The 23,355-nt window shown below is 44.5% G+C and overlaps 1 long non-coding RNA gene across 1 annotated transcript; it reads left to right on the top strand.

Moving 5' to 3' along the window:
* Window positions 1-21,868: 21,868 nt before the first annotated feature.
* LOC110768838 (uncharacterized) lies at window positions 21,869-23,029 on the top strand. The gene is made up of 3 exons (XR_015834076.1): window positions 21,869-21,899; window positions 21,971-22,405; window positions 22,554-23,029. It is a non-coding gene; the product is annotated as an uncharacterized LOC110768838 (long non-coding RNA).
* Window positions 23,030-23,355: the final 326 nt, after the last annotated feature.

Here is a 23,355-nt window from a genome sequence, read left to right as displayed (position 1 = left end):
TATATATATATATATATATATATATATATATATATAAGTATATATAAGTAGATGAATACGCATGTGCGGCCAGCTCCCAAGTTTAAGCCTTATTCATCCCATTTTAGGCTTATATATATTTGGAATTTAATGTATATTATATGGGTGGCAATATAAGAGAAATCGGAGGCCCAAGTTTAAGCCACCAATTCAAGCCCAGATTTTCGGAGGATCATATGCACGTAACGGAAGCATCACAAGGAAAGAAATCAATGAGTTTGATAAATCCGAAAGTTCCAAAGCAAGGAAGAATCAAGCATGTCAGAATATCTCAATCAATGCAATCCCACGGATTTAGGAGGGCTTCAAAAGGAAAGATCTTTAAGAAGAGTTGACATTGGCCAGTCAATGGCCAGCCCATGGGCTGACGAGTGCCCTATATAAACATCACCAAGTGAAGACACAGACACACAACATCATATAGACAAACCTATCTTTCGTCTCGCACTTTTCTTTTCCTAGACTTAGGATTTTATTTTCAAGCACCTAGTGTAGCGAGTTCTTCCTTTTTCTAGTGTAAGTTTCAATTCTTGTTCAATTTATATTTTTGTGTCATTTAGATTCAAGTTTATTTCCATTGCTTTGCTTTTCATTGTTATCGCACTTCGATTAAGTTCAATTTCAAGTCTACTTTATTTTATCGTTCTTATTGTTCTTATCGCTTTTATTTTCATTCTCGCTTTATTTATTGCTTTGATTTATTTTATCGCACTTCAATTCTTGTCTTTACGTTTTTCGCACATTTAGTTTAATTGCACTATTTTTACTTAAAATCCTAAAAATCATAAAAACATCCGTACGAAACCTAACCATCCTCGAGCCCGAGGAAGTGAAAGAACCCAGGCCAAGAGGAGGTTCCTTGCTTGGCCGATCAATCGTTTGATCAGAAGTTAGAAGCGCAACACATCCATCTACTCACATTCCATTCAAGCCCAAATTCGGGGCTTGGTGGTGGCACGCCCCGCATCCAAAAGAAGAAGGACCAAAAACTCCTTCAATCGGCCTACCCGGCCGAAAAGAGGGAAACATAATTTGGCACGCCCGGTGGGACCACTAGGTTTTGCATGGTCGTAAACACTAGGAGGAATCCTAGAAGAGATCAAGAATCTGAAGAATCTAGACTTCGGTCGGAATCAGAGACAAGCATGGCTGGATCACTCCCTATGAATACTCAGCCACAAAATGTTCCGACCGCTCAACAAGAGCAAAACGGCCCCGGCCGAGCCACGGCTGTCGGCCACGATCAAGTGTTAGTCGAAGATGTTACGGAAGTCATTGGGGGACCAGTCTTGAGGCCGAATCCGGCCACTTCATTGGAACTCCAACAACTCATGCGTGTCATGGAGACAATGGCACAAACAATGGTCACTCAAAATGCTCAAATCAATGAAAGGTTTGATCGATGGATAGGCCAACAAAATGGCCAAAATGGGAACCAAGGGGCGCAAAATGGAGTACCAGCGGCGGGGCCTCAAATGGAGGCCCAACCAAATGTCTTTGGAGTAAATCCGCCCCAACCTAATCCACCAGCTGGGGGCAACCCAGCCCCAGCGATTAATGTTCTGCTGATGGGCAACAACCCATATGCGGCGGCCAACCAATTTCAAGTGTTCCCGCCATATAATCAATTTCGCCCACAAGCTCACCAAGGGGCCGGAGCCAATTTTGCTGGGCCTCATATCAACCAATTTGTCGGAGTCGGTGGTTGGAATAATCTCGGCGGGAATGCAAATAACCCGTTGCTAGGAAATCAAGCAATCGACCGAGGTGCGGTCGAACAAATGATTCAAGATATGGTGCCCATGCTAGGAGGATTGGTAGGCCAGTCTACCGAAGGCCATATCCGGAGCACTTTGATCAAGAGGAATTTCCGAGGGGTTTCAAGGTTCCGGATTTTGCACTATTTTCGGGAGATGGGCTTTAGTCGACTGTAGAACATATTGGCCGATTCACGGCCCAATGTGCAGAGATTGGGCATCGCGAGGGCTTGAAACTAAGGTTATTTCCAAGTACCCTTACGGTTCCACAAAACTCCGTCCCAAGGTTCCACAAAACTCCGTCCCAGCTTTCTCGTGGTATGTCAAGGTTCCACAAAACTCCGTCCCAAATTGGCAAGTCATGGAGCAAATCTTCCATGAGCAATTCTATCGGCCGGAGCCAGAAGTCTCAATGGCCGACGTGGCAAAGATAAGCCAAAAGCAAAATGAGTCAGTTCAAGAATACTTGGGGCGATTCAGAGAGGCAAGGGCTAGGTGCACGGTCAACATGCCGGAGCACGAGTTTGCGAAATTGGCCCAAGGAGGATTGTTGCTCGACCTCCGAAAGAAATTCGAAGGAATTGAGTTCCGTGACATTTATGACCTCCTACTTCGGGTGGACCGATATGAAGCCCTTCTAAAAGAAGAGCAACAAAAGGGGCGGCCGGCACCTCGGCCAACCTTCTATGGGAATTCGACCAAACCTTCCGGGCCTAGAACTACGGCGATCCACGCGGTGGACATTAAAGACATAGACTTGGAAGAAATGGATGATGAAATTTACTTAGAAGAGGAGGAAGAGTCGGCTGAGGTAAACTTGGCCGAGATTGTGGCCAAAGGGCCATTTGTGTGCAAGGCTTTGTTTAAAGCCTCTAAAGATCAAAGGCCGACAACGGCCCAAGTTTCCAAGTTTAGTGGAACCTCCCAAAAGGCGGTCGTGACAAAGTCCTACACATTTGATATTTCTAAAGCCGAACAAATCTTCGACCAACTTTTGAAAGAGAAGATCATAAAATTGTCTAATGATCATGATATTCCGTCGGCCAATGAACTTAGAAATAAAACTTATTGCAAGTTTCACAATGTGTGGTCTCATACGACTAACAATTGTCTTGTTTTTCGGAATGCTGTGCAGGATCTCATCGATCGAAAGATCTTGAAATTTCCGGAGAAAGCTGCAATGGGTGTCGACCAGAATCCCTTCCCAAATGCTCAAGTCAACATGGTGAATGCCAACTTCCCAAGGCCAGACCAACCGAGGTCAAGGTTGGACTTGGGTGGCTCGGCAAGGGCTGCGGCGGAAAGAAGGGCAAGGGAAATCCCGGCGGATCCTAAGGCGAAAGGCAAGGCCAAAATGTACTCAGAGGTGGCCAAGGTCCCGACCAAGGAAGAACCTCCAAAGGCAATTGTGCTATGCAGTCGATGCCAATGCGAGGTAACTCTCGAGGTGGTCCAGCCAAAACTCAAGGAGCCGACCAAGGAACCAACTAAGGAGCAAGTCAAGGATCAAGTCCAAGTAGGTAGATCTAGGGGTTTCGAAAAGAATGTGATAACAAGTCCGGCCGAGAATTACGGCCTACATAGCCCAAGGGGCGGGATGGAAATGAGGCCGAACAAACGGCCATTGCATGAGTACCAAGATAGGTATGAGAGGCCGAGATATCAGCCTAAGAGGAGAAATCAACATGCCCCTTTAAGGTATGGAGACGTTGATTCGCCAAACTCAAGCCAAAATAGAAGCATGTGGATCTCGGTGGGCGAGGGCAAAAGCCGAGATGTGGCCTATGTATCGAGACCCCGCCCAGCGAATGGTAATGGTGTTCCAACTTTCAAGGTGCCAAACACTAAGGTGGGCCAATGGTATAGAAGCAGGGGTGCAAAGCTTCCCCCAATAGCTTTGAGTAAGACTCAAACGAGAAGGGCTCAAAGGCAATATGCTACCACTTGCAAGGCGGAGTTAGAGTGGGCGGACAAGAGGCAAGCTCAACTTGACCGATTAGTCGAACTTCGAGAGAAGCTTCGGTTGGAGGAATTAGAGCTGGCCAAGGCCGACGCCGTGGCTTCCTTGGAGGCAGCAGCGGCCGAGGAAATAAGAATACGCCGAGAATGGGTGAATGGCCGAGTGGTGGTCACGGCCTCGGAAGAGCCAATCTCGGAGTTGGAGGCCCATTTGACTGGGGCTTTTGAGGCAAATAACTCTAAAGTTGAAGTCAGTAGGCCAACCAAGATGAAGGGAGATACACCTTTGAAAGGCGAGAAGATGAGGGCGACTCAAACCAAAAGCAAGCCTCTGATCGCCAAGGCCCCGACCGTAACTAAAGTTGCTCAATCCACCAAGGTTGAGAAGAAAGAAGAGGAAAAGGACCAAAACATGGTCCAAGAAGCTGGGGATGAGCCCCATGAGATATTAAGCAAACCTGGGGCCGAAGAAGACCAAGTCATGGTCGACGCCAACATGGTGGAAAAAGAAGTTGGGCACACGGCCGAGGAAGAAGCTAAGGAGCCATCAGAGAATCTTGAAGGTTCGGCAACCGACGACGAAGATATCTATGGGGACGATGAGGAGTATGCTGATGATGAGTACCTAGAGGATCTACCTGAGGAGGCTATGGAACACTTGGAGAAAGAACGAAAAGAAGAGATGGCCAAGTTTGAGAACGAATTAAAAGTGGGCAAGGTCAAGTTTGGAGATTTTGACGAAGTGAGCGCCATGGTTGTTACACTCCCACTATTTTTTGAAGCACGACCGGATCAGCCCAACTATATGGACGGAGATGTTTTTGATGAGGTTGAGTCCATGGTCCAAATAGAAGGGGCCAAAGAAATCGAGATGGCCCGAGAAATTTCGAAGGAAGGGACTGCCCAACCTTGCATCGTGGCGCCCAAAGTGGAGGAGAAATTGCCAGAGAAGGTGTGCTACGAGATGCCCACCAAGAAAATGTCCTCCCACCTTAAGCCTTTATACGTGGGTGCCCATTTTGATGGAGTCCCGGTGAGCAAGGTCCTTGTAGATATGGGGGCTACGGTCAACATTCTCCCAGCCTCAATCATGAGAAAATTGAAAAAGGGCTCGGATGAATTGATTCCGACCGAAACAACGGTCAGTGGGTTCGTGGGAGACACCACGACTTCAAAGGGAATTATCCCACTTCAAGTCAGAGTGGGGCAAAAGGTGAGAATGACTGCTTTCTTTGTGGTGGAGACAACGGCCCATTTTAATGCTTTATTAGGCCGAGATTGGATCCATGGAAGTATGTGTGTGCCCTCTTCACTTCATCAATTTTTACAATTTTGGCACGAGGACGGGAGTGTAGAGACTGTTCAGGCCGATGGACGGCCCTTTATGGCTTCCGCCAATGCGGTGGAGGCAAAGTTTTATGAGGATGACATTGGGCCTCTTTATTTTACGGGTTCAGATAGGAACGGCCGACCTACGGGAGTCTCGGCCCAAAAGTTAATAGACTTGGGGGCACATGATGCCCAAGCAGATGGGGAGCGCCCCACTATTGCTGATTTTTTCTCCCTCAATGAGTGATACAACCATAGAGGAAGAGAAGAAGGCCGCGGTGGAAGACACTTTGAGACGGCTATACGGTTTTTGGGCCGAAAGAGCGGCCGAGCATGGGTCCACTGTTAACTTGGTGGAATTTCTTCATGAAGGTCCGGATGATGATGCACTCGAGCTCGAGGAAGTAGAGTTGGCGCCAACCGAGATGGATGATTCGAAGGCGGAAGTCCAAGACCCTCTGTTGGAGATCAACTTAGGGACGGAAGACAACCATCGACCGATCTACATCAGTGGTTTAATGGAGCCAGAACTTCGGGCCAAGATGGAAGAACTTTTAAGAGAATTCAAGGATTGCTTTGCTTGGGATTACACCGAGATGCCCGGATTGAGTCGTGACTTGGTTGAGCATCGCCTACCTATGGTGGAAGATTTCAAGCCCTTCAAGCAACCACCCCGCCGAATGTCGGCGGAAGTAGAGTTACAGGTTAAAGAAGAAATTGTAAGGCTTGTGAAAGCCAAATTTATTAGGCCAGCTAGATATGTAGAGTGGCTTTCAAATATTGTACCTGTAAAGAAAAAAACGGGAGCAATAAGAATATGTGTTGATTTTCGCAATCTTAATCTTGCAACTCCCAAGGATGAATATCCCATGCCCATGGCCGACCTTTTAGTTGATGGGGCGGCCAAGCATGAAATTTTATCCTTCATGGATGGGCACTCGGGTTATAACCAAATTTTTATAGCCGAGGAAGATGTCCACAAAACAGCCTTTAGGTGCCCCGGATCCATTGGAACCTTTGAATATGTGGTGATGCCTTTTGGCCTAAAGAATGCCGGGGCCACATATCAACGGGCAATGAATGCTATTTTTCATGACATGATCGGTCGAAACTTAGAAGTGTACATCGATGATGTGGTCATAAAGTCGGAGTCTAGACTAGGTCACTTAGAAGACCTTCGGTCGGCTTTCGAGAGAATGCGGCGGCATCAATTGAAGATGAACCCAAAGAAGTGTGCCTTTGGGGTGTCCGCCGGAAATTTCTTAGGATTTTTGGTGCACCAAAGGGGAATTGAAATTGACAAAAATAAGGCCAAGGCTATTATTGATGCGCCCCCGCCCAAAAATAAGAAAGGTGTGCAAAGTTTATTGGGCCAAATTAACTTTCTCCGAAGGTTCATAGCCAATTCCGCCGGAAAAGTTGAGCCATTCTCATCTTTGTTAAAACTCAAGGATGAAGAGAAATTTCGGTGGGAGGAGACTCACCAAAATGCATTTGACGCCATTAAAGAATACTTGGCCAATCCTCCGGTGCTTATTCCACCAAAGCGAGGCCGACCCTTGAAATTATATATTTCGGCCGCGGAGAATTCCATCGGAAGTTTGTTAGCCCAAGACAACGATGAGAAGAAAGAGCAAGCGGTATACTACCTCAGCCGAATTCTAACGGCCACCGAGAGGAAATATTCGCCGGTGGAGAAACTTTGCTTGGCCCTATACTTTACCGCGACCAAGTTAAGGCATTACATGTTGCCCTCCGTAGTGCATATAATCGCCAAGACTGATTTGATAAAATACATGCTCACTCGGCCGATCATTAGAGGGAGGATAGGAAAATGGACGATGGCTTTGGCGGAGTTCACTTTCCGATATGTGCCCCAGCAGGCCGTCAAGGGGCAAGCTTTGGCCGATTTCTTGGCGGCCCACCCTTGTGTTGAAATAGAAGACATGGATTTCCTTGAGGTGGGCACGTTGAGTTTATTTCCTTGGCGCCTCTATTTTGACGGGTCTCGAACATCTAATATGGGTGGGGCAGGTATCATCATTGAATCGCCCCAAGGATTCCGAACTCGTTATTCGTTTCAATTAGACTTTAATTGTACCAATAATCAGGCCGAATATGAGGCCCTGATCATCGGGTTGGAAATCTTGAGAGAACTTGGGGTAAATAGTGTGTCGGTTATGGGAGATTCAATGTTGGTCTTAAAACAATTGTCCGGAGACTACAAGGTGACTAGCCAAGCTTTGCTCGGGTATCATGCCTTGGCCAGCCAATTGATGGAAGATTTTGATGATGTGAGACTCACTCACCTACCAAGGGAACATAACTCTCAGGCTAACGCTATGGCCCAATTAGCATCCGGAGTGCAAATCTCCGAGGGGCTCTCTGAGGAGCTCTTTAAGGTAGAGAAACGATCACTCTCCTCCGTCTTTGAAAGAGGGGCTCCGGCGGAAGTCATGGTGTTAACCATAGCCCCGGAAGATTGGAGGCACGACATAGTGCAATATTTGAAATCTCCAAATGGATCACATAGTCAACAAGTTCGGCGGAGGGCCCAATATTATGTGATAAGAGATGAAGTATTGTTCCGCATAGGTTCCGATGACTTGCTCATGAAATGTTTGGGCAAAAAGGAACAACTCGTAGCAATGACTGAGGTCCACGAAGGGATATGCGGTGCCCATCAAGCTGGCATCAAGATGAGATGGCTTTTAAGGAGGCACGGTTATTATTGGCCGACCATCCTCAAAGATTGCATTGAATATGCTAAGGGTTGCAAAGATTGTCAAAAGCATGGGCCAATCCAACATGTCCCGGCCGGACCAATGAATCCAATTGTCAGGGCATGGCCTTTCAAAGGTTGGGCAATGGATGTGATTGGCCAAATCCACCCAAAGTCGTCCAAGGGCCATAAGTACATATTGGTGGCTACCGACTTTTTCACAAAGTGGGTGGAGGCCGTTCCACTCAAGCAAGTTACCCAGGTCGAGGTGATAGAATTTATTGAGAAGAATATCATCCACCGATTTGGCTTGCCCGAGTCCATCATGACCGACCGAGGAACGGCTTTCATGGGCGTGGCTATTCAAGCGGCCGCAAAGAATTGGGGAATTAGGATGGTCCAATCCACTCCATATAATCCCCAATCAAATGGCCAAGCGGAAGCTAGCAATAAGGTGATAAAAGGGATTTTGGAAAAAATGATAGACAATAATCCCAAGGAATGGCATTCTCTTCTCTCCAATTCTCTATGGGCATATAGAACTTCAAAAAGGTCTGCCACACAAACGACGCCATTCGCCCTCACCTACGGCCATGATGCCGTCCTACCACTCGAGATTTCGGTCAAGTCTCTAAGGGTAGTTCGTCATGCCGAATGGAGTAAGGACGAATATGAGCAAGCCATGGCGCAAGAGTTAGATGACCTCGATGAAGTTAGGTTGGGCGCTTTAGAAAAATTGAGGGCCCAAAAAGAGGCGGTGGCTCGAGCATACGACAAGAGAACCAAGGCCAAGAGTTTTGGAGTTGGAGATCTAGTATGGAAGACCATTCTTCCGGTGGGATCAAAGGATCCAAAGTTTGGCAAGTGGTCTCCAACCTGGGAAGGCCCATTTCTCGTCCACCAAGTCTTAGGGAAGGGGGCTTACAAGTTAAGTGACCAAAATGGTCGGGTCCATGACTCTCCGATCAATGGTCGATTTTTGAAAAAATATTACCCAACGATTTGGGAGATGGCTGAAAAATAGTCCGCCGCAAAGGAATTTTGTGTAGTGAAATAGCAATTTTTATTGGAAAGGTGGGCATTATAAAAGGATCCTTTCCAAAATGTGTCATATATATATAGGTGGGCAAAAGTGTACTACAAAATGGGGCCAAGCAATGGCCTAAGCATCCACAAAAAACTAAGCTAGTTCTACCACATGTGGTGACCAACTAAAAGAAACTAGCTAAGTACAAAATGGGCCAACTAATGGCCAAGTATGAACCTAAGCATCAGGAAAAAGGGTGCGAAGGGCAGTCCTGAAGCTCTCCATCGCGGTATCTCCGACCGACAAGGTAGACTGAAGTGTCAACTTCCTCTCTCGGTACGCTCCCGCTGCCGCCGCGTCCTGTCGAAGTTGAGCCTCTCGAGGCCCATTGCTCCGAGCAATCTCGGAGACTCTGGCAACAATGGCGGCCTTCCTCTCCTGAAGCTGCCTCATCTGCTCATCGATGTCCGCGGCCTCCTGTTGCATCTGGCGGACAATCTCAATCTCCTTCCTCATGGTTGCACTACATGAGGTAATCCGCTGTTCCAAGGCTTGGCCCAGCCTTTGCTCCTCTAGAAGAGAACGACGACGGGGGGCAAACTTCTCCACTTGGCCAAAGAGATAGGTGATCATGGCCGCCGAGCGAGGATCTGGGAAGAAGCCCGAGCTCGCCAAAGTCTCAATGACGCCCTTAAGCTTGGCCCTCTCATCCTTGTCCTCCAAGGATACGAGGTCTCTATCTCTGTATGACCGAAGTAGGGCCTCAGCCCCAGAATCTGGTAAGGCCCCGGTCGTAGTGGAAGAAGTGGCAAGGCGGGTAGAAGCCTCCGCCGAAGATATGGATGCATCCCACTGATCAAGAAAGTCGAAAATATCACCGGAGGGCTACAAGAAAAATAATGGGCGTTATATTTTTTCCTTTCAAGTGGGGAAAGTAAAATTGCATATAAAGACTTGTATTTCACTCTTCATACCTGATCAGGGAATGGTAGAGGGGCTTCTTTGTGAGGGACCATGGCCAAGCTTCTTCCATCCTCCGCCGGTGGACCCGTGATAGTCTCGGCGGGAATAAGGGGTGAAGACTCTCCAACCTGGCAAAAGGGCATAAGAGTTATAATAATGGCCCATATATTTGAAAAAAGTATGAAAGCTTTGGGGCTTACCTCAAGTAGAAGTTCGGGCGGAATAATATCAACCACCAAGGCGGGAGCCTCCGAGGTCAACATAAGGATAGGCTCAAGTGGTGCACTTCCGTCGGTGGGAGTAGTGGAAGGCGCACTACTGGTGACAACCGTAGAGTCGACCGGGATAGTGGTAGACTCCACCACATCCACCTAAATAAGGAGAGTATGAGTTTTCTAGCAACTAGAAAGCTTTGAAAAGTGACAAAGGATAATAATATCACCTGAAAAGTCGGGCTACTTCGAGGCGCCTCGAGAGGGCAAGTTGAGAGGGGGTCCGAACTCATGGCAAAAAGAGGCTGAAAGTTGGCCTCAACGGCCGTAGTGTCGGGTGAAGAAAGGTCGGGGCCGAAAGTGGCCCGCTAGCATGTGCAAACATTGAAAATAAGAAATTGGGGGCAAGTGTAAAAGAAATTTTTAATGTATGAAATTTCAATGAACCTGAGAGTTCGGAGCGTGTGGGAAGTCCTCCTCGGTTAGCTCAGCCACGTGCTCACGGGCGTGATCATCAGGCATGGGAATAGTCTCGTGTGACCCCATGGAAGCCTCCTCCGGGTGCCCATTAGTATTGACCTCGGCCGACTAAGTTTGAAAATTTACTGAGCATAAAAGAAGTGTTGTGTAAAAAAGAAATTCAAGCGGCCAAAGAATTGGGCTTACCTCATCTTCGACCACCGGGGGCATGACTTGCGCCCCGATTTCCGTCTCAGGTGCGGAAGGTTGAGCTTCCTACATTTTTGGGCATAAAGGTGAACTCGGGCCTTCTAAAATTAATAAATGAAAGTATGTAGAGATATAAGCTTACCGGAGCGACGGAAGAAGTAGTGGCCGATTGCACGGCCCCGATCGAGTGAGAAGGAGAAGGATGCTCCGCCGGCCTTGGGGAACCTGCAACAAGTATGTTTTAATTATTATAAAAGAAAAAAAAAAAAAAAAAAAAAGTGCACGGCCAAACCTTGAGGTGAGAGGTTCCGAGGAACTTTTCTGGGCCGAAGGAATGTTCGTGAGGGCACAATATTTTCGGCGGGCGTATCTCCTAAAAATTTGAGGGTTTAAACTTTTAAAGGTGCCCATAAAAAAAAAAAAAAAAATTCAGAAAATAAGAAGTGCGAATATTTGGAAATAAAAAATCATGGAGAATAGCCTACCTTGGATGGGGGCGTTGGGCCTCTTCACGCCCCGCCCAGAATTGGCATCGGCGGGATGGGTGGAGCCCTCTTTCTCAATAATGTCGGCGGGAGGATTTTCCTTCTCCGTGGTGTCAGCTATGAGATTTGAAGTGTTAGAAAGAAGGAATATAGCCAGAATTAAAATGAAGAGAAGTATAAATATTTTACCTTTTGCTTGGGCCTTCTTTTTCTCTTTCTCTTGTTGGTAGGCCAATGAGCACGGGCAATGTTTGAAGATCCTATCTTCAATCTCCGAGCATGGCTTAGAAAACCAACTGGCCGACATCTTTTTCCACCAATGGACGAAAATATCGGAGTCACCAAATCGGGGATCTCTAATCGGAATGCTAAAAGATTTCACCAAGTCTTGGTTGAAACTCGTCAAGGTGGTGACTTCTTTTGCATCCTTAAATTCCGCCCGCCAAGATGAAAGTAGGTTGACGGAATCCATGGGTGGTATCGGGATGCTCTGTATAAAACCAAGTTGGTAGCCCGCGGCGGCGGGATAATAGAGCTCACCACCACAATGATAGTTGCCACCTTTGTTCACCATTAGGCCGGATGGAAGATCTCGACTGATGAGGATGCTTGCCCACATATTATGTCTTTCCTCTTTCGTCTCCGCTGTAGGAAATGAGGAAAGATCCAAGGCTAGATAATCTGGGAAACGGTGGTCTAGACAAATAGAGAGATGCTCCCTAGTCCTATCTTGGCACCCATAGAAAAATCGGAAGCAATCCTCAACATAATGCTTCCGGCGTGGGGCGTTGAGCAAGGGCGGGCCGAGAAGAGATTTATCGTTGGGGCAAACGGAGGTTGGACTTAGCTCCGGAAAATAAAGCTGGAGCCACAACTGAAAAATCCATATAGGGCCAGAAGCATGATAATCCATGGGTTTAGCAATTACCTCGCGGAGCCCTCTATAAAGATAGGCAAGAAAAATTGGGCCCATGGCCACTTGATGGCCATCCACAAGTACCTCCGCCAAGGTTTGGAACTCCTTAGTAATCCCGCCGGATTTTGGGCACGCCAAGAACTTGCATAGCCACATGACAAGGAAAGCCACATGCTCAATGTAGGAGACGCCATTGATGGAAGGAGGATCGGTGGGCTCTCCGCCATGGCCAAGATATGTCTTCACCCAACTCCCAAAGGTCTTGCTTGACTTGTGGAAATCTAAGCTCGCCTTGGATTCCGGAAGGTTGGCGGCCGAGAAATCATCTCCATGAGGGCGAAGGCCGGCGATAGCGGCCAAGTCTAGCAAGTTGGGCGTCATCATCCCAAAACGGAGCCTCATGCAATTGGTGGAGGAAGACCAAAAGCATAGGGCCGCGATGATGAGAGAGCGGTCGCAAGGAAAGGGGCTCTCCGCACATAGGAGTAATGTATCATATATTCCAATTTTCTTCCAATGGCCCTTCAATTTTGGTTCCAATGCCTTGAACCAATGATACCAATCAAACTTTCCATCCGCCGAGCTTGAGTGGTCGGGCTTCCCGGCGGCGGATGATGCTTTCTTTGAAAGAGCTTCTTTACTTGGGGCGGAATCCTTTTTTATGGGGCCTCCCGTTGGCCAACCTTTGAATGGTTTGGTGCTCTCCCAAACGGTTGCCCATGTGAAGTCTGAAAAATAAATTGGGCCATTCCTCGGCTGCGTCACCCATACCCTCGTCACTTCCTCCGGATAGGCGGAGAAAAATGGGCCGAGAATGTATTGGGCGGAATTGGGAAAAGCATTGAGGTAGTAGGCGAAGACTTGCTTGCCCAAATCGTTTTCCATAGCCACTTTCATGTCTTCAAAAAATTGGGCGCTATCACTTGGAATGGATTCCATCCTACAAACATGAGGCAAAATCGAATCAAAGAAAAATATGGTGAAGCAAGCAAGATTCAAAGCAAGAACACGAAGAACATCATGGCACTATTCATACTTCAAAGTTTCAACTCTAAAATTTTGAAAGCTACAAATGCATCAAAATCATGCCAAAATCAACCAAGAATTAGTGCAACGTACCTAGAAGCTTGCAAATCTCAAGTTTGATGTTGATTCGGGTGAATGCGGTGTGCGAAATGATGAATTTGAAGGAAAAAGAATATGGGTTTTGAGAGGAAACCTTCTAAAAGCCTATAGCTATGGTGGAAGTGTTTATGTGAAAATGAAGGAGAACTCTTGGATATTTGTAATATCTAGGGTTTTTAACGGATAGGAAGTTCAAAAGTCCCTCCAATTTAATTGGTGTCTTCCTAAATTCCTACCCGATTCAAAATTTAATAACGTGCAAGGCAAGCAAAAAAGAAAAATCTCAAATTTCAGAAATTGAAAGGTTTTGGGCTTCGATTTGCTTACCTCTACGCAGAATCCGAGCCAAGCAATCCGAGGGGGCAATGTTTGGGCGTGTTGAAAATCCACCCAATCCGAGCACTTGATGAAATTCAAGCGGCTTGGGATATTGAAACTTGGCAATCGGGTTTGGAGCTTCAAGAAGGGCGGCTGGATTATGCCCAGCCGGGTTTTCAAATGCAAAGCCGGACACAACTTGATTGGAGGAACAGCGGTCGAGAGTGGGAACTTGCGAAAAGGCCGGGCACGACTAGAAAAAAAACATGGGCTTGCGAGACAGCTGGGCGTGGCCAAATCTGGAAAATTGCGGCCGGGTACTTGAGTTGCGGAGCTACGGCCGAAGCTTGAAGGCTAGTAGGAAGCAGCCAAAATAGCTTGAGGTTTTGAATGCGGCCGGGCTACGTGCGAACATGGTTGGGCGCGGTCGAAGGAGCTTGGGCTCGCAAGTTGCGGCCGGGTCTGCTGGAAGGCACGGCCGGGTACGGAGCTGGGCAACCAGGTGCGGTCGGGCCTTGCTCAATCGAGGCTGGATTTTATTTCAAGCGTGGTTGGAGATTGAAGGCGGCCAAGTGTGTGCGAAGTATGGCTAGAGTTGTATTGATATTATATTGATATTATATATATATAAATGCGGCCGGGGCTTTATTGAACTTCCTTTATCTAATATTGTATTGATATTATATATATATAAATGCAATTGTTGTTGCATGTACGGCCAGCTCCCAAGCTTAAGCCCTCCATCTCATATATTGTGATAATATAATATTATATATATATATATATATATATATATAAGTATATATAAGTAGATGAATACGCATGTGCGGCCAGCTCCCAAGTTTAAGCCTTATTCATCCCATTTTAGGCTTATATATATTTGGAATTTAATGTATATTATATGGGTGGCAATATAAGAGAAATCGGAGGCCCAAGTTTAAGCCACCAATTCAAGCCCAGATTTTCGGAGGATCATATGCACGTAACGGAAGCATCACAAGGAAAGAAATCAATGAGTTTGATAAATCCGAAAGTTCCAAAGCAAGGAAGAATCAAGCATGTCAGAATATCTCAATCAATGCAATCCCACGGATTTAGGAGGGCTTCAAAAGGAAAGATCTTTAAGAAGAGTTGACATTGGCCAGTCAATGGCCAGCCCATGGGCTGACGAGTGCCCTATATAAACATCACCAAGTGAAGACACAGACACACAACATCATACAGACAAACCTATCTTTCGTCTCGCACTTTTCTTTTCCTAGACTTAGGATTTTATTTTCAAGCACCTAGTGTAGCGAGTTCTTCCTTTTTCTAGTGTAAGTTTCAATTCTTGTTCAATTTATATTTTTGTGTCATTTAGATTCAAGTTTATTTCCATTGCTTTGCTTTTCATTGTTATCGCACTTCGATTAAGTTCAATTTCAAGTCTACTTTATTTTATCGTTCTTATTGTTCTTATCGCTTTTATTTTCATTCTCGCTTTATTTATTGCTTTGATTTATTTTATCGCACTTCAATTCTTGTCTTTACGTTTTTCGCACATTTAGTTTAATTGCACTATTCTTACTTAAAATCCTAAAAATCATAAAAACATCCGTACGAAACCTAACCATCCTCGAGCCCGAGGAAGTGAAAGAACCCAGGCCAAGAGGAGGTTCCTTGCTTGGCCGATCAATCGTTTGATCAGAAGTTAGAAGCGCAACACATCCATCTACTCACATTCCATTCAAGCCCAAATTCGGGGCTTGGTGGTGGCACGCCCCGCATCCAAAAGAAGAAGGACCAAAAACTCCTTCAATCGGCCTACCCGGCCGAAAAGAGGGAAACACCCCCACAAAAGTCCAAACGTCATTATTGAGATTTTTGCTATTTGATTTGGGCAAATATAGAAAGGTTCCTTTTGGCCTGGGCTGGTCTGCATATCCTCCTCTTATATAAGAAATCATTATAATTTCTTATATAATCATATAAACATAGTGCCCCAAATTCCCTCATTAAAATTATATATCTATATATATAAAGCAAAAGGTAGAGAATGGTGAAATATTCAAAATACCAAAAAATGTCATTGGTTAATGCAAACATTAACAATTGAAATTATTAATTAAATGAGGATAATATGGTAAGTTCACACTTTTTCATATTTAAAAAGTAAAATTAAAAGAAAAATCAGATAATGGATCCTATTTTTATGGAATACAACTACCCATTATTTTTTAAAAAAATTCTAAAATAAATTTAAGATATCAATTTCTTATAATTTTCATTAATTAAAATATTAAAAAACTTAACCGACTTTTCAGTTTTCACATTATTTGTTGGCCTCCCCAAATTCCCTCGCTTCTCTCTCCCCAATTATATTGAATTATTTTTTAACAAAACAAAAGTATAGAAGAAAATGTAATAGCCTGAGAGGCACAAAACAGTAAAAATAATGTCTCCATCCAAAATATGACAGTAAAATAGTATATAAAATTAACGCACCTTGTAATGGATGGATGCCAAAGGAGGATGAATATGATTTATGGGGAAAGAAGATAGTGCAATAAGAAACACATACGGGTGCGTTGATGGTATTGGAGGGTGGAAAAAGAGTTTAGTGGATTAGTGTTTGAATTAGTGAAATCTTTGGATATAACATACGGAGGGTAAGTGGGAAAATATTTTAGTATAAAAGCACTTTTATGTTGGTATTCATACAATAAAATGAAAAGCGCTCCTAGCATAAAGCGATTATGCTAAAATTACTTATGTATAAACACTTCCAAACTAGTTATAAATTACGGTAGTCTTTTATGTAATATCTTCATAGCGATAATTAGTGATTAATAAAGAATAATATTAATGAAAGGCTATAGTCTTTTATGTAATATCTTCATAGCGATAATTAGTGATTAATAAAGAATAATATTAATGAAAGGCTATAGGAAGAATTGCTCTTTCCTTGGATGAGGGATAAAGGTTAATTGAATATTGATAAACAAATAAAAAGTTATATTCTATGTAAAGTGTACTAAAGTTTTTATAATAATTTTGACACATCAGCAGAGCTATCTTGGGCTTTACAAATCCACGTAGATAGAGTAAATCCACCTGTATTTTGGGTGTAGTGCCCACCTCACTTGACCTGTTCATTTTCCTTTTTGGCCTCAAATTGCACAGCTCTAACGTATTTCATGGACTCAAAATTTGACATAGGTTTCTATATGCATGATTTTGAAAAGAAAATTAAATAATTTCAATATGATATCTTGCCCAATGATATATTAATACAAGTGGTCTCGTGTATAATAACATGATGTCAAAAAATTTACTGAAGTAATTGGATTTCATATCAGACTATTTGTAGTGATAATTAACATGAATATATATGGTAAAAAGCCTTGAGATGTCATAATTAAATCAAAGCATTTTGATTCTGGAAATTACATATAAAAAGTTCCTATACATCAATTATTTGTCAATCAACATAAGGTAGTGTCTCTAGAAGCACATTTGTTGCTAGTATGGGGTTTGTAAACAACAATGTTGAAGCACCAACCTTCGAACCCAAGACCACCAGCAGTTAGTGCAGACGCACTCAACCACAAGGGAAGGTAGAAGGCCAGTTCTAGAAAAACATTTGAAGTGAGTCAAAAGTGTGATCTTTTTTTTGTTTTTGGTAACAAAAAGTGTGATCTTTAATATAAATGCAAGCAATGATGACTTTTCTAAGTAGCAGCAGCAGCAGCATGACAAGCCGACAAGCCCTTCATGATTGTATCTATGGACACGTGTCAACCTGATGTGACATATTGATCAATTTTCAATTGGTAGTGATCTAAGGGTCTCTGTCTTTGCTATGCTCTCCTGCCTTTGTACCGTCTCTATAGTGCCTCTAGAATGCCTCTATAATGCCTCAAGTTAGTGAGAAATTGGGGAAGTGGTGTATAACAAAATTGGGGACCTCGCAACAACCAACCCAATTGAACTCGCTCATGCGACGCGACTCCAAACCTGTTTCTGAGTACCTTCAGCGTGTCAAAGCCATAGCTGATGAACTCGCTCTCATCGATGTCCCTCTCTCTGATGACGATCTTGTCATCCACATCCTTAATGGCGTCGGCCCTGAGTTCAAAGAAATTTCAGCCGCTGTCCGTGCTCGTGACTCGTCTATTTCCTTCGAGACTCTTCATGACAAACTTGTGGAATATGAAGCAGCCTTCAAACGGGAAGAAAGTACCACTTCTGCACCTGTGATCACAGCAAATACTGCTCAGCAATCTCGATCTTTCAATCGAGGACCTCGCAACAACCAACCCAATCAATCCCGCCCCAGCTCCACCTCTGGTCCTTGTTATTCTCGTGATTCTGCTGCTGCCAATTCATCCGGCAGTCACTTCTCTTCCCGCAGCTACTCTGGTGGGTCTAACTCTCGACGTTCTACCAATTTTTCTGGTACTGGTTATAGGGGCTTCTGTCAATTGTGCGATCAACAAGGTCACAGCGCCAAACGATGCCCTCGTGTACAGCTTGCTCAGCACCACCAACCCGTGGCAAATCCCACTACTAGCTCTCGCACTTCACCCTCTCCTACTTGGCTCCTTGACTCCGGTGCCTCCCATCATGTCACAGCTGATCCCAGCAATCTCTCTCAGCACTTGCCCTACGAAGGTCCTGATGAAATTGTGATTGGTAATGGTAAAGGTTTACATATTACACATGTTGTACCTTCCATTTTCAGTATTATGTCATTTTTGTTGATCACTTCTCAAAATATATTTGGTTATATCCAATTAAATTCAAGTCTGATGTGTTTTCTGTTTTCACAAAATTCAAAGCTCTTGTGGAGAATTATTTCAAAACTAAAATTATCACCCTTTACTCCGACGGAGGCGGTGAATTTGTGAAATTAAAAAATTTTCTTGCCACTCGTGGCATTACCCATCTCACCACCCCACCTCACACGCCTCAACTTAATGGCATGGCAGAACGTCGTCATCGTCATGTTGTTGAAACTGGTCTTACCTTACTCCATCATGCTTCCATGCCTTTATCCTATTGGTCCTATGCATTCCAAACAGCTGCCTACCTTATAAATCGCATGCCTACCCCCACTCTCCAAAATATTTCCCCTTATACAGCTCTCTTTGGCCAAAACCCTAATTACCAAAAACTTCGTATTTTCGGCTGTGTGTGTTATCCTTGGTTACGTCCTTACAACTCTCACAAACTCCTTCCTAGGTCTCGTCCGTGTATTTTTCTCGGTTATTCCATCTCACAAAGTGCGTATCAATGTCTTGATCTGTCTACCAACCGTCTCTTCCTTTCTCGCCATGTCCAATTTGATGAATCCACATTCCCATTTGCTACTCATGATCTTCCTGCCTCTTGTGTCTCATCTTCGAGTCTTTCTACCTAGTCAGCTCTTCACCCCCCTCTAAGTTCCGTTCCTCTCCGCCACGCCACCACGCCACACCCTCCTTCACCGCCAATCGACTCGCCACCATCACAGGGCCCTCAGCCCCTGCCGTCTTTGCCCTCGGAGGAGATCCGCTCTCCAGCCCCTTATTCCCCTTCTGGCACCCCTTTAGGCACACCTTCCGGCGCCCCTTCAAGTACACCCTCCAGCACCCCTTCCCCTTCTCCAACCCTGCCATTGCCTTCCTTCGACCAGACCTTGGCCACCTCCTCATCTGTCCAGCACCTCCCCACATCTCCCGCACCTCCTCACCCACCTTCCCCATCACCACATCCCATTACTGCTCCCAATCATCATCCCATGGTTACCCACTCCAAAAACAACATCTTCAAGCCCAAGCATCTCTATGCCGTAACCAAACATCCCCTTCCCCCATCTTTGGAACCCACATGTGTTTCTCAGGCTACTCGGGACCCTCTTTGGCGTGCTGCAATGTCTGCTGAGTCACAATCTTATTGGGTGCAAATGGGTGTTCCGCATCAAACGTCATCCTGATGGCACTATTGATCGGTATAAGGCCCGCTTGGTGGCTAAAGGGTTTCATCAACGCCCTGGCATTGATTTCTCTGAAACTTTCAGTCCTGTTGTGAAACCCACTACCATTCGGGTTGTTCTGCATCTTGCCCTCTCATCTAGCTGGCCTATACGACAACTGGATGTTAATAATGCATTTCTTCATGGGTCCTTACTGAAGATGTGTATATGTCTCAGCCCCCCGGCTTCGTTGATTCCAATTTCCCTGGTCATGTGTGCAAACTTCGTAAAGCCTTGTACGGCCTCAAACAAGCACCGCGTGCTTGGTACAAAGAGTTGAGCTCGTTCTTGATTTCTAATGGGTTCCTAAATGCTCTCTCTAATGCTTCTCTTTTTATCTACCGCCGTAAAGGCGTTGTTATTTATTTTCTTGTCTATGTTGACGACCTTATTGTTACAGGAAATAATGCCTCACTGGTTTCTCAGTTTGTTCATGCTCTTGCTAGAAGGTTCTCTGTCAAGGATCTTGGATCCCTTCATTATTTTCTCGGTGTTGAAGTTGTGCCTACTACCACTGGTCTCTTTTTATCTCAACACAAATATATCTGTGATCTTTTGAGCAAGGCCCACATGGATGGTGCCAAGGAAGTCAGTACACCCATGGCCACATCCGATCCTCTCGTGCTTCATGATGGTTCTCCTCCCACCGATGCAACGAAGTATCGCCAACTAGTTGGTGGTCTTCAATATCTCAGTCTCACTCGCCCTGACATCTCATTTGCTGTCAACAAGCTATCTCAATTCATGCATCAACCATCTGACATTCATTGGCAAGCTCTGAAGCGTCTCCTTCGTTACCTCAAAGGCACCATCTACCATGGTCTTCTTCTCAAACGCTCTCGCACTACAACCTTGTCTGACTTTTCCGATGCAGATTGGGTCGGCAACCGTGATGATCGAACATCCACCACAGCCTATGTTGTCTATCTTGGCGGTAATCTCATTTCCTGGAGCTCCCGCAAACAACGAGCCGTTGCTCGCTCATCCACTGAAGCTGAGTATCGTGCCATTGCTTGCACTGCCGCTGAACTTGCTTGGATCAAATCCCTGCTTCGTGAACTTGGTGTTATGCCCTCCTCCACGCCTATCATTTCTTGTGACAATATTGGTGCCACCTTCTACTGTGCCAATCCTGTTCTCCACTCTCGCATGAAACACATTGATATTGATTTTCAATTTGTCCGTGATTTGGTCACTCGTGGGCTCCTTCAAGTATCTCATGTTTCCACCACTGATCAACTCGCCGATGCTCTCACAAAGCCTCTGTCTCGCCACCGTTTTCAACTACTCCGGTCCAAGATTGGTGTTGCTGACGGCGCCACCATCTTGCGGGGGCGTATAAAGGAATCACCACAGTCAATGCAAATCATGCAAATCAATGCCTCATCTCCAGCAATCTTGCCGCTACCAAATAAGGCTCTTCCAGCAGCTCCATCGTCAACTCCTCAGAATCAATCAAAGGCTTTCCTTCCTAATTTATCTTTATGTTGACTTTGTATATTAACTCTAATTGATTTTGTATTCAAACGCATATCCACTTACTCTAGTTAGCATCATCAAATCTGTATATAAACTTTGTACTGCTCATTGTATAATTATTAAGTGAATACAAAAACATCTTTCTCAATATCATTGTCTATACAAGGCTGCTGCAGAGGAAAGCATACAGAGGGTGATAAATTTGGGACCCCAATACTGAGGCAAGGAAGCTGATTGGGGATACGGGTTTGTTGGACCATTTGCTCGAACACATGGCGGACAAGGTGGCGCCAGGTGGAGCCCAGAGGTTTAGGCGGCGGCACAATGCTGATGGAGCCATGGAGTATTGGCTGGAGAGAGCTGATCTGTTTAAAATCAGAAAAGCTGGGAAGAGATAACCAAGATAAAAAGGTGATGTTAATGTTATTCATCTTTGATTGATGTCCTCTGTGTTTAATGCATAATGTGTATGTGAGTCCCTTAATCTAGCTCTCTGCTTTTCTTCTTAAATTAATCTAGCTCATGAATCTCTCTGGCAACGTCAAATTGACTGGGAACATGATGGTTCATGAATCCACCAAAAGGTGAACCAACAAATTTGGACATTTCATTTTAATTTGTTTATGTTGATTATCCCCTTGTATCTTAATTGCACACTTAAATCTAAACATATAATTAATCACTTTTGTACTGCCGCCAGTATATTGGTCAATTTCAATTATTTATCAACTTTGGCTGCTTTAAATATAATATTATGTTAAAAAAGTTTGGACCTTTTAATTTTTATTAATTTGTTTCATGGTTCAAGTTGATTATGGCTGCTTTAAATAATATTAAGTGCTACGTACTAATTGTCGTTTGTTGGGATTTTGCAGGAGGAGCTCGTTAAGAAAACTAAGAAGTAGTAAGTATCTCAGAAGCATATCTCAGAAGCACCAGTAAGTAAGAAAAATGACCACTTGTATATTAGTGCAGGAACAGCAAGTCATGAGGACAAAGGCAGCCAAAATTGAGAGAGTGAGGAGTGGTTTCAGGATATGCAGGCCACAAGGGTCCTTTCTGTGGCCAAACATGGGCATCTCTACCCCACCCTGAGCCTCCTCATCCTCATCCCTGTACCTTCTCAGCCTGGGTCTCCTGTCAAGCCTGCCTGTAGCTGAGAGGCTTTATGCAATGTGAGCTATAAACCCTCTGCCTCTGCTCTCCTATTTTTCTTCCACCTGGGGCCCCCCTCCAATTCCAAGAGAAGTGTCACCGTCACCAACACACTCCTCATCAACCTAACCCTAATGAGCTCCCCAACCCTAACCCTAATAACCTCCAAAACACCTCTGAAACTAGCACTGCATTGTCTAGGAGACTAGGACACTCACCTACCAGAGAAGACACCATCGTCATCAATATCCGCGTGTGAGTACTAATATGTCTAAGCCCTTGTTGTGAATTATTAATTTCCTCTGTTTTTTTTCTTTTTCAATTTTTTATTTATATATAGTACTAATAATTAAGAAGAAAATTAATTACCCCCTTTTCATTTAATGCGTGTGTCTGCAAACAGATGTTGAAGGCTAAGACAGAGGATGGGGAAGATGGAAATGCAAGCAATGAGTCTTCTCAGCAGTAGCAGCAGCATGAGGAGCAGACAAGGTGGTAACATCCTCTTAAATTAATGACTTGGTAGTGACCAAAAAGCCGCTCTCTAAAGTTTTGTCTATAGTTATAATATGATGGGTCGAAGTCAACAGATTGAACAAGTTTGTGAGCATCAGTGTCAATATGGTAATTCGAACGTTTCTGAGCATCAGGGGCAATTTGATACTTGGAACATTTGTTTCACCTCCTATTCTAACACCCTTCATCCACTTGGAATTGGTGCTGCAACATTGCCCGACATCTACAAAGCTTTCCCATCATTATTGTTTCTTTCTTTGTTGTGTTTTTTAAGGATGGGGTTATGAGATTTTTTTTTTCTTTTCTTTGAGGAAGGGATATTCTATTGTTAAATTCCATAGATTTAATGGTCTATTTGTTCTGTTTTTTATTTATTTATTTATTTCATTTTAAATAATCAAATTGCTTTGATTTTATTTCTTGATCAAATACCATATAAGATTGATGATATTATCAAAAGATATGACGGGGATAGAAACGTAATTTTATCGTCTATTTTTGAGCAAAGAAGAATAGGCGGGGTTGTGGGTGTTGCCACTAACCGTCCAAACTGCCGCTTTCCTGATAGTGGCACAAAAGTTTCAGGGTTTCTTATTTACAATTAGAGGATCAATTAACAAGGATATCAGTAAATCAGGCTCCTCTAATTTCATCATCTTTGAGGCTTGACGGTCCCACTCAATCCTAAT

Source organism: Prunus avium, chromosome 2 (genome assembly GCF_965620075.1).
Source record: "Prunus avium chromosome 2, drPruAviu1.hap1.1, whole genome shotgun sequence".
In the NCBI taxonomy this organism is placed as follows: domain Eukaryota; kingdom Viridiplantae; phylum Streptophyta; class Magnoliopsida; order Rosales; family Rosaceae; genus Prunus; species Prunus avium.
Note: the sequence above shows the minus strand (reverse complement) of the source record. Positions and strands in the feature narration are given on the sequence as shown.